The 11,466-nt window shown below is 36.0% G+C and overlaps 1 long non-coding RNA gene across 1 annotated transcript; it reads left to right on the top strand.

Annotated features, from left to right (window-relative positions):
* Positions 1-428: 428 nt before the first annotated feature.
* On the top strand, positions 429-1,468 carry LOC311089831. Its single transcript, XR_014607765.1, has 3 exons — positions 429-506; positions 598-660; positions 1,342-1,468. It is a non-coding gene; the product is annotated as an uncharacterized lncRNA (long non-coding RNA).
* The last annotated feature ends 9,998 nt before the right edge of the window (positions 1,469-11,466 follow it).

Here is an 11,466-nt window from a genome sequence, read left to right as displayed (position 1 = left end):
CATCGTTAAAACAAAAAATACGATATTATCGCATTCGCAGACGATTTAGCTATATCGCACACCCCTATATTGACCTTATCGTCATCATCATCATCATTATCATCATAACAAGAAATTACTCAGTACAAAAACATACATAAGGGCTCATTCTAAGCCATTTATAGCTGAATAGGCTTTTGTCTTGTCTTAGCCTTGTTTGCTGCTCTTTCATTTCATTCTTTGTCATTTATGTGAAATTATTGTACCACAACTAAACAATTTTGCATTATGGATTTAAATTTTTTATCTGTTGAACAGCAAACATAAACAAAAAGAAGTAATAAACTCATTATTTTCATTAATTTTACAAAGTAAACAATTTGTTTGCATTTGCGCGAGCATATTCACGCAGCGCTGTCTCGCGAGTGCAGTGCAGTGCGAGTCACGTTTTTGAATTCCAACGGTCGAGAAGAGACTGATCCCCGTCTGCTGATTTAAATTGACGGTCTGACGGAAATATTGTTGTGGTAAGTCAGAGAAATACATCGATTTTTTAAAGTAATTTACTTGTTATAAGCTTTAAACCCATTAGTAATGAAGTTGTCAATGTTTCTACAGCGGATTTACACTAAAACACGAAAGAGCCTGAACCGCGACAGTGTCACAAGTTGCCTTACATCGGTAAGTTGTGTTGTGCTTGTTGCAAACTGTTACATTTTGTGTTTTCTGATCCTAAGCTTAAGTTAGTTTTTAACTGCAGATAGTGCTCTAAGCTAGTTTTTGACCGCACACTCAAATGGTCATGAAGAACAGCCCTACAGAACAGAACAGAGCGCTTGTGCGTTCAGCTTAGGGGCGGTTCTAGACCCTTTTTAGGTGGGCTTCAACCCCCATATTTTTAGTCTCAGCCCCCCTAAAACTATAATCAGCTATCTGAATGATCAGGCCAGTGCTGCTTCTTCAGTAAAGTTTATCATTCTCTCTTGTTTACTGATCGACCCCCCTAAAGGTGAAATAACCGCCCCTGCAGCTAGTGGTTAAATGTACTTGCACTTCGGCTCAGAATGCTTTTATGATGCTAGATAATTGTAAACAGCCCAATGTGAACACTATTGTGATTCACTTCAACCTTTTCAAACTTTATGAATGATTATTTTATGTTCAAGTCAAGTGGTGTCTAAGGAACTGGAAGCAGGCCAGGGTTCGGCTGTTTCTAAAGCACACACAGCTTAAAGGGATAGTTAAATATTTACATTTACAGAATACAACTTTACTTTTTTTCATGGTAGACTAAGAGGTTAATAAAGTAGTGACATGTACATGATGCGAAATTAATAGTAACTTTCTGTTTTCCTTTTCAAGATTACAGATGATGTCTGCAAATGGCTCCAAACCATCAACCAGTGATGGAGGCAATGGAGTGCCTCTTTGCTACTTATTTCGTATTCAGTGTGGAATACCTCAAGCACATCACTCACACAATGAATTTTGTTGAGCACTACCTGTTTAAACTCTCCAGCAGCTAAAAAAAAAAACTGTCTGCCCCAGTGCTCAAAATGTATAATCAATTATCATAATACTTTGATATGTCATGAATAGTGCTAATGTAAATTTGTAAATATGAGGCGATTGATGTTATTCCGAAATGCTGATCTGAATTTGAATCTGTAATTACAATTCTTTATGAGTGATATTAATGTAAATATGTAGATTTGAAGTACTAGATGTTCTGAAATGCTGATCTGAATTTTAATCTATGTATTCACATTCTTTATGAGTGATATTAATATGAATTTGTAGATTTGAAGTAGGGTGAATTGCCCTAATGTGGGACATTTTTTGCACTTCAGACTTCTGTGACATATTGCGATGTGTAACCAAAACATTAAATCCACACCCAATACCATTTTAAAAAACCCAGGATGTATCCTAATCAAATCAAAAGAGAAAATTCAGATAACCCATTCATAAGATAAATTATAGACATATTAGTGCTCTTATTGCAAGTCGTCTGAGAAAATCTGCAGCTTCCTAATGTGGGACAGAACGTTTCCCCAATGTGGGACACTGAAAAATCTATGATAAAAGACCAAAAATCACATTGATACATGTAGAATAGTAAAATCTTTTATTTTATATTCACTGGAGAGTAGATAGGGACATTCCATGCCCTGGCCAACAGTCTCAGCTGAGGGACCCCACCATCCTCAACAATACTCCTCTATAGCTCTTTTCATCCTGTCCTGCCTCCACTGATTAAGTTTCTTTCTCTTATCCTTTCCCTGTTTCTGCCTCTCTTTCTGTGACAATCTGTCCCTGTCTTTCTCACCTTTGCCAATGTGATCTAAAATACATTTCATTGAATTAATCAGATGCATAAAATAAAGTGGAATTGCTTTAGTGGTTTTCTACTGCATTTTTAAATTCAGAGCTATTTTTCATTTTAAGTCAACTATACCTTTTACACATACATGGCACATACATGACACACACACACACACACAGAGAGAGAGAGAGAGAGACACACACATATGTAGGCATGCACACGCACACATACACACAAAAAAAGAGCCTTCAAACCGCCCTTCAAGAATAAAAAATTCACATTACTGTAAAAATCTGCATTAACAGTATTGTAATATTGCATTACAAGACTAAAACCATGTAAATAACCATGTTTGTCCCACAAACCATGACCCACCATACATTTTTGACTCATTGAAGTACTGTCCCACATTAGGCTGATCATGCTGTCCCAGATTTGGAAACCACATTTCCTAATGTGGGACACTAAGAAATTTGTTAAAAATATAAAATATATAGTTTATACACACAAAGTTAGACTATTTTTTGATGGACAAACATTTCATAAGCATATTAGGCTAAAAAGTACCAGGATTGCATTGTTTAAAATGTATTTAACTCCTTAATATCAAACTTGTTAAATCTCTATGTCAATGGCCTTCGGATGGTCTTCACACAAGGTGCCTCCTGTTTGATGATTGCTCCACCCTCAAATTTGATTGGACATTTGATAGGTCATGTGATTTTGATCACATGACACCACAGCTTTGTCTAACCCATAGTTTCACTGTCATTCATGTATTTATGGGGGACCTACAAACACTAGACCTTAGGTGTCCCACATTAGGCAGTGTCCCACATTAGGGCAATTCACCCTACTTCTATATCTGTATATTTCCATTGTGAGTTATATTAATATGGATTTGTAGTTTTGAGTGACTTGATGTTGTTCTAACACTGATGGGAATTTAGATGAATCTGTATATTTGCATTATTTATTAGTGATAGATTAATGTAATTTTGTACATTTTATGGACTTATTTTGTAATATGTAGATGTAGGTGAAACTCTATTTTCATTATTTATGAGATAAGTTTTAAATGGTTGATGTTTTAATGTTGATTTGTACATTTAAAGCCTTGAATACTTGAAATTACAGTAGCATTCTTTCAGTAATAGTAATTATTTTTGTTAATATAAATAAATTACTAGTTCTATGCACTTTGGGTGTGCTTTTTTTCAGTATTCATGGGTGACTTTTTTTATGTGAATTACATTTTTATGTTTGATGTTTGTCAATAATATGAAATATTTAATCCGGAAAGGACAAAACAAATGATAATGAATGAACCCCTAAAAGGTTCCATATAGAACCTTTTACCTTTTTTTTGATTGAACCCTTAAAAAGGGTTCTATATAGAACCTTTTAGGGGTTCCAAATACGTAGCGCCTGATAGAACCTTTTAAGGTTCTATATAGAACCTTTTCTTCTAAGAGTGTGGTTACAGAACATTTGTTTCAATATCAACCATGTTACATTCCTTTAAATAATATGTTTTAATAAAACATAAAAAGAGCAATAAGAATTATTCACAACGCTGGGTATAGGGATCATACTCACTCATTATTCTTACAGTCAAAAATATTAAAATTCACAGATCTTGTGAAGTATCAATCAGCCCAAATAATGTTTAAAGCCAAAAATAATCTGGAGTAAGGCTATGGAACAGTCTCAACGAGGAATTAAAGCAATGTCCAAACATAAATCAGTTTAAAATCAGGTATAAAGATATGGTCTTCAAGGGATACAGGGATGAAGAAGGGGGTGAATAATCAACGAGTATTTTTGGGGCTAGTAATTATCTTCAGTTTCATTGTGTTGTTGAAATTTAGCAGCCTGAGCTGCTGAAATTTATAATTTATTCTTTCATAGTAGTAATTTAAATATTTTTTTCCTTGTTTACATAACTGATGTACTTTTGTATTGCTTTGGGGTATAACAAAATAGATGTATGAATATTTGGAACGCGTGTCGATTATTTGTAAGCTTTGATTTGTGGATAGGGGGTGGGATTAAATAAGTTTTTTTCTTCTTCCCACTCCTTTTCAAATATGCAATGGACAATGACAAAGGTTAAAAAGTCTTTGGCTGTAACTATTGTTAATTATTTTTTTTTTTTACTTTATTATTATTATTTTTTTATTTTATTGTGTTATTCTAATTATTTTTGATTTGTCTACTTGATTTAATTTTTTTGTTGGATGTTTTTTTGTTTTTGTTTCATAAATTCGAAATAAAAAAATAAATAAAAATACATAATGTTTTTGAAACTGATAAATTGTTTGCTTTTTTTTGCAGAACACATTTAAAAGTATTTGATAAATCATTTCACTTAAAGGCAACATGCTTTTATTTTAAATTATTTAATTAACAATATCTTTTCTTGAAACATGAAGGCAGTCTTTACAGAGAAAATATTTTGTACATGTTCATGTTGGAAATGTTTGTAAAAATTTAAACAAAATTGTAAAAAAGAAAAAAGTGAATGTATTCATTGAATAAGCTCATAATGAAACTGGATTATTTGTTTTGGTTGAAGGTAAAAATATTAATTTTAGGATAATTGAACTTAATTAACTTTATTGTTTTGGACAAAATTAAGACTGTTAACCTTATTCAACTAAATGGCATTGGATTAACCTTATGTAATTAACTTAAGTTTATTGAAATAAATAATGTTACGTAAATGCAACGTAACCCAGTTACGTGGAACCTGTTGACATAAAAAAGTGAATTAAAGCCAACATATAATTTTTTGAGTGACGTCGGTCAGTGCCACTGTCCTGCAGAGTTTAGCTCCAACCCTGATACATTTTTAAAAAAAAAAGATAGGCTGCATCCAAAAAGGTAGAAGGCTACATTCCAAGGTAGGCATCAAGGAGCGTACAAATCCAATGTTATCTTCACTTCCTGTCTCCTGAGATACCTTCATCTGATCAATTTTTGAAGGCAGCATAGATGTATCCTTCACTGCCTTTATCCCACAATCCTATACTTTCCATTCGAGGAGAACTGCGATACGACCGAAAAGGGCACTTTCGCTTTCACGATTAAAGTGGCAGGGGATCAAGCCACTGAAATAAAATTTTCTTTTGAAAGTTGCATGATAAATCCACTTTAAATGCATTTGTAAGTTTAATATTTAGTTATCGTAACATTAAAAGTTCTTTCATTAAATCATCTGGTTGGTTTCGACCATCATAATGGTGAATGATGAAATGTTAGTACACTCAAGTAAATTTTAGGGTGTGTTCACACTCTGCATGCACCAAACAAGCGGACAGAGACCAAAGCTGAGTCTCTTTCCACTTCCAAATGAACTCTGGTACAGTTCGACTGTAATATGAATGCAACATGGACCTATTAAATATATATTCTGCTAAGTTAAGTTTTTGTTACAGTTTCACTCTGTTTGCTCTGTTCCTGTTTGCCTGAATTCCTAGTTAGTTTCCCTGTTTGTTATTTAGTATCCATAGTTCCTAGTTCCATGCACCTGTTCAGTTTCTCTTTGGCTACATTTAAACTGGGAGCCTTAGTGCTCAATTCCAGTTCATTGCCCAGATCTGAGCCCTCGTGTTTTGCTAATATATAGAGCTGTCACTGTAATACTTGTGAGCTCTTGACACATCACTGTCCTTCACTGACTACCTTTCGCAACTGTCTTGATAACTTCGGGTGTGTAAAATATTTGAAGTGACTCCCATGAGCGCAACAAATGTTGCTTTAGAGTGATGTAAAAGTCACATGAATTCCAATTTGACTGTTCAGACTGTGGTCACATTGCAAAACATCCGATCAGATTTAGGACCACATATGGAAGTGGCACAAATCAGAATTGAAAAGATCAGATTCCATGTGGTTTGTGCCGTTCACACTGTCATTAGAAAAACATATCTGAGTCACAAAAAAAAATGGATTTGGGTCACATTTGCCTACAATCTGAATGTAGCCTTAGATTACGTTCCCTACGTATTTAAGCCCTGTGCCTGGATAAGTGTTGTAAGACATGTTTCAGAAATGATATACTGTCATGTGAAAAAGAAAGGACACCCTTTAGAATTTTATGGTTTACGTATCAGAACATAATAAAAATCATCTGGTTGTTAGCAGGTCTTATAATTAGGCAAAATACAACCTCAGATGAACAATACAAAAATGACATATTACACTGTGTCATTATTTATTTAACAAAAATAAAGCCAAAATGGAAAAGCCATGGGTGACAAATTAAGTACACCCTATGATTCAATTGCTTGTAGAGTATGGGCTGAAATATGTGAAATTGAATTTATTTTTTTGGAACTGAAGTCCAATACAATTTGATCCTCACTGAAAATTCAACTCTCTATATATCCTCACATTCAGTTCGCACAATTCAGATTCAGATCACCAATTCAGTTTCAAGTTACTGTGACAGACATCCGGGTAGTTGGAGGATGAAGGAAGAGCAATCGAGCGCAGATCGATAGATAGAGTTATCCCTTATACAGTATATATCTGCCTGAATCAGCCTGAAGCCTATAACTAATATATATATATATATATATATATATATATATATATATATATATATATATATATATATATATAGTTATAGGCTTCAGGCTGATTCAGGCAGATATATATTGTATATATATATATATATATATATATTTATATATAAGGGATAATGTATATAGCGAGGCGGTTGTTATAGCGAATAACAACCCCGACAGGTCTTAAATCAGCTTGAAGGGGTTGTTATTCACTATAACAACTGCCTCGCTACACATTATCCCGCTTATTACATGGCTACCTACAAAATAAATAAATAATTTGACACAAATTATTGATTTAAAAAGGAGTTTATTGATTTAAAAAGATTGTATTGCTTCCGCTAAAGAAAATAGTCCGTTCCGCGTCCATAGCTACGCTCTGTTTTTCATGGCAACGGTGTGATATACTTCGCACATTGGAATTCAACCAAGCCATGTAATAAGTATATCACACCGTTGCCATGAAAAACAGAGCGTTGCTATGGACGCGGAACGGACTATTTTCTTCAGCAAAAGAAAACTCAACTATTTCCTCCAGCAGCGTTGTGTCAGTTTTGGCTCACAGGAAGCGGGCAGTAAGTCTCTAGATCCTGCAGCCGCAGACAAACTCTGCTGCCCCGCTGTAGTTTCTCTCCGTCCGCCGGCCACCGGCAAAGGCAGTGGAACTTCCTGCCGAAATATACGTACTCCCGATCACCACTATGTCTTTGGCCGGTCCCATCTGGATCAGCGGGGACCGGTGCAGCAGCGAGGTGAAGCTGTGTTCCTGCCCGGGAGAAGAGACGCTGCCGCGGGCCACGGAGAGAGAGAGGCCATAGGTTTCATTCTCACCTGTGAAATGTTATCCCTTGCTGTTATTTTTTATTTTTATTTTTTTCCATTCCTTTCATTCTAACATCCATAAGCAGCACAACAGTCTGGCATATTAGTGCTGAGTGATGATCCTGTGACACTGAAGTCTATCTCATAGATATAACATGAGATATGATGACTCTATATATCGATATCGATCTGCGCTCGATTGCTCTTCCTTCATCCTCCAACTACCCGGATGTCTGTCACAGTAACTTGAAATTGAATTTGGTGATCTGAATCTGAATTGTGCGAACTGAATGTGAGGATATACTGTAAAGAGAGTTGAATTTTCAGTGAGGATCAAATTGTATTGGACTTCAGTTCCAAACAAATAAATTCAATTTCAAATTATACAATTCAGATTCAGTTTTTCAATGCAATTATTCAAGTTTAGCAATTCAAATTCAAATATAAATTATTCAAATTCAGTTTCTGGTGGCACATATTTCAGCCCATAGTAGAGCCACTTTTAGCAGCAATAAGACGAAGGAATTGTTTTCTGTATGACAGTATCAGTCTCTCGCATTGTTCTGGAGGAATTTTGGCCCACTCTTCTTTATAGCATTGCTTTAGTTCAGTTCTGTTTATGCACAGCTCTCTTAAGATCCCACCGCAACATTTCAGTCGGGTTGAGGTCTGGACTTTGACTGGGTCAGTGCAACACCCTTTTCAGCCATTCTGTTGTATATGTGCTGGTGTTCTTGGGATCATCGTCCTGTTGCATGACCTAATATCGGCAAAGCTTTAGCTGTTGGACAGATGCCTCACATTTGACTCTGGAATACTTTGGTATACAGAGGAGTTCACAATCGACTCAATGACTGCAAGAGGTCCAGTGGCTGCAAAACAAGCCAAAAATCATCAACCCTCCACCAGAGTGATGAACAGTTGGTATGAGGTGTTTGTGCTGATATGCTGTGTTTGGTTTTCGGCAAACGTGGCACTGTGCATTATGGCCAAACACCTCCACTTTGGTCTTGTCTATCCAAAGGACATTGTTCCAGACGTCTTATGGTTTATTCAGATGCAACTTTGCAAACCCAAGCCATGCTGCTGTTTTCTTTTAAGAGAGAAAAGGCTTTCTCATGGCAACCCTTCCAAACTTGCCATACTTGTCCCATCTTTTTGTAATTGTACTGACATATACTTTAATATTTAACATGTTAACTAAGGCCTGTCGAGTCTGAGGTGTAGTTATTGGCTGTTGTAGTAAAATTGTTTGGAAATGGCCGTAACCCTTCTCAGATTGATGGCAGCAACAACTGCTTCTCTAAGATCATTGCTGATGTCTTTCCTCCTTGGCATTGTGTTAACACACACCTAAAGGCCTCAGACCAGCAAACTGCCAAAACTTCTGCTTTTATAGAGGTGGTCACGCTTGCTGATGATCAATTAATCAAAGGCATTTGATTAGCAGTGCCTGACTGCTACTTACCCTCTTCATTCCTATAGAAGCAGCAAGGGTGTACTTTGATTGTCACCCATGGCTTTTCCATTTTGGCCTAGTTTTTGTTAAATAAATAATGACACGGTTTAATATGTCATGTGTTGTTGTTCATCTGAGGTGGTCTTTACCTAATTTTAAGACCTGCCAAGGACCAGATGATTTTTGTATTATGTCCTGATACATAAAACCACATAATTCAATATGGGTCTTTTCTTTTTCACATGACTATATCCCTTCTGAAATGGTCTTACAAGCTTTGACAGCATATCTCAACATCCAAAGTAATTTGATTCATGTCTTTATGGCATTACATGTAGGATTCTATGAAATAGAATGATATATATATATCACTTTGGATACAAGTGTTTACTAAATAACAACTTACTTACTTATGTATACCATCACTTTGCATCAAATCACAGGTAAAGTATTTAGACCCCTGGAGATTCTGTTTAATTAAGCATTCGAACAAAAAATCAATGCATAGGATCATGAATTGCTCTATCAGAGATCCATATTTAAATCCAATCATCTGTTTTATGAAAATCATTCACTGTGACTCGCTCTATAAACTCACTATTCACAGCACTATGAACCTCATCAATTGCTTCTCGGAATATTGCTAAAATAAATTTCCATGGTCATCTTTGTCTAGTGCGGTAAAATAGCAGGAGGCAATTAAATACTCACTCAAGGGGGTAATGCATCTCTCCTGTTTAGACAGAGCGATCCTTTACCTCGGTCTCATGTAATTAGCAACATATCACAATCTCTTAAGGTTTTCCCATGCGCTGAGTTCCACTTACTTTCTCATCAGCTCTTTAAGACATTCGAGACGAGATGTAATCAAGGCTCTCATCCACCACTGCTACCGGATTTTAACATCACAAAATGACTTTTCCAAGAACGAGTGTTAACAGGCCTTGTGAGAATAGACTGTTGGACTTCAAACAGGTATGTAAGTACAGGTGGGCCAAATGGCACTTAATATGACACATCACTTAATGGAATAGTTCACCCAAAAAGGAAAAATGGTCATTTGCCCATCTTCGTGTCGTTTCAAATCTTTTCTTTGAAAAACAAACAAAAATATTTTCATTACTTCCTTTAAGTCGTCTTAAAATGCGCATTAAACGTGAGTTGCAATCGTCTTTTTTCATCCCACTATTGTGGCGTACAGTATATCCGAGTATATCAGCCTGTCATTGTCACAAAATAAATCCATTCAGAGTGATACAAGGGTAATTTAGTGATAACAACCAGCTGACCGTACATTATCCTTAATATAATGTGCGCTAATATTTCTTTCACTGGCATTAAAAAGTAAATAGGGTCAATTTACATTAACAAAACATGACATCTTGATGACAAGTTTCATAGAAATGTAGTGTTTTCTTCTTTCTACTGAAACTCATGCTTCATATTATGATCACGTTCCACCACTAGGTATGTTTGGATACAGTCTGGTGGCGGTGTGAGAAGCAGACCCCCCCTTTTCCTCCTGTGATATGAAAACCATGTGGCTCCTCACCTCTAAATTGTCACAAAAAGCACTGACATCTGTGGCTTACAGATGGCTTGTGATGATGTTGCGGATTACTGACTCACTGCTCTGCTATGAAAGGGAACCGAAAGGAGAATTTCTGTCTGAATGAGCAGAGGTCCTTCCAGGGAAAGACAGATGTTAATTTATCTCCATTACCCACTCAGGGCAAGCCATCTGAGGTACACTGCTCTGCAATTGACTGTGTCGCTGCTGCATGTATCGGTCTACAGGCACTGAGGACTATCTGACTGAGCCATTCAACCACATCACTTCCCATCCTGATCTCACGGGAAAACGTAACTATGTAATGAGGTGCCGATTTCGTATGAATTTGTATGATGCGAATCATTCAAAAACATATGATTATTAGAAAAGAAGGTCCACCCTTAATCTCACCACTAAACATACCCATCACCGTGGCGTAAGAACATCGTACGAAAATATACGAACAAGTTTTATACGTTTTATTCATTCATATGTATTAGCCACCAATTCTGACGTCACTTTAATCAGATGATTGCAGAGGTAATTGTTGGCACTTATGAAAGTCTCAGTTTCAGAATGAAAATGGATTTCAGAATATCTCAGGCATGTCCCATTTGCTTTAATGACAGCAGCACTTAAGCTGCATGACCCTGTCCTCCAACATGATTTGAGAATGATCCACAGAGTATCTTGAGATTCTGTATATTTCATTTCCTAGAAATTGTGCAGAAACTTAAATATTTCCACATTTATG

This window comes from Abramis brama (genome assembly GCF_963993115.1).
Source record: "Abramis brama genome assembly, chromosome: 9".
Classification (NCBI taxonomy): Eukaryota; Metazoa; Chordata; class Actinopteri; order Cypriniformes; family Leuciscidae; genus Abramis; species Abramis brama.
This window is presented reverse-complemented; position numbering and strand designations above follow the sequence as displayed.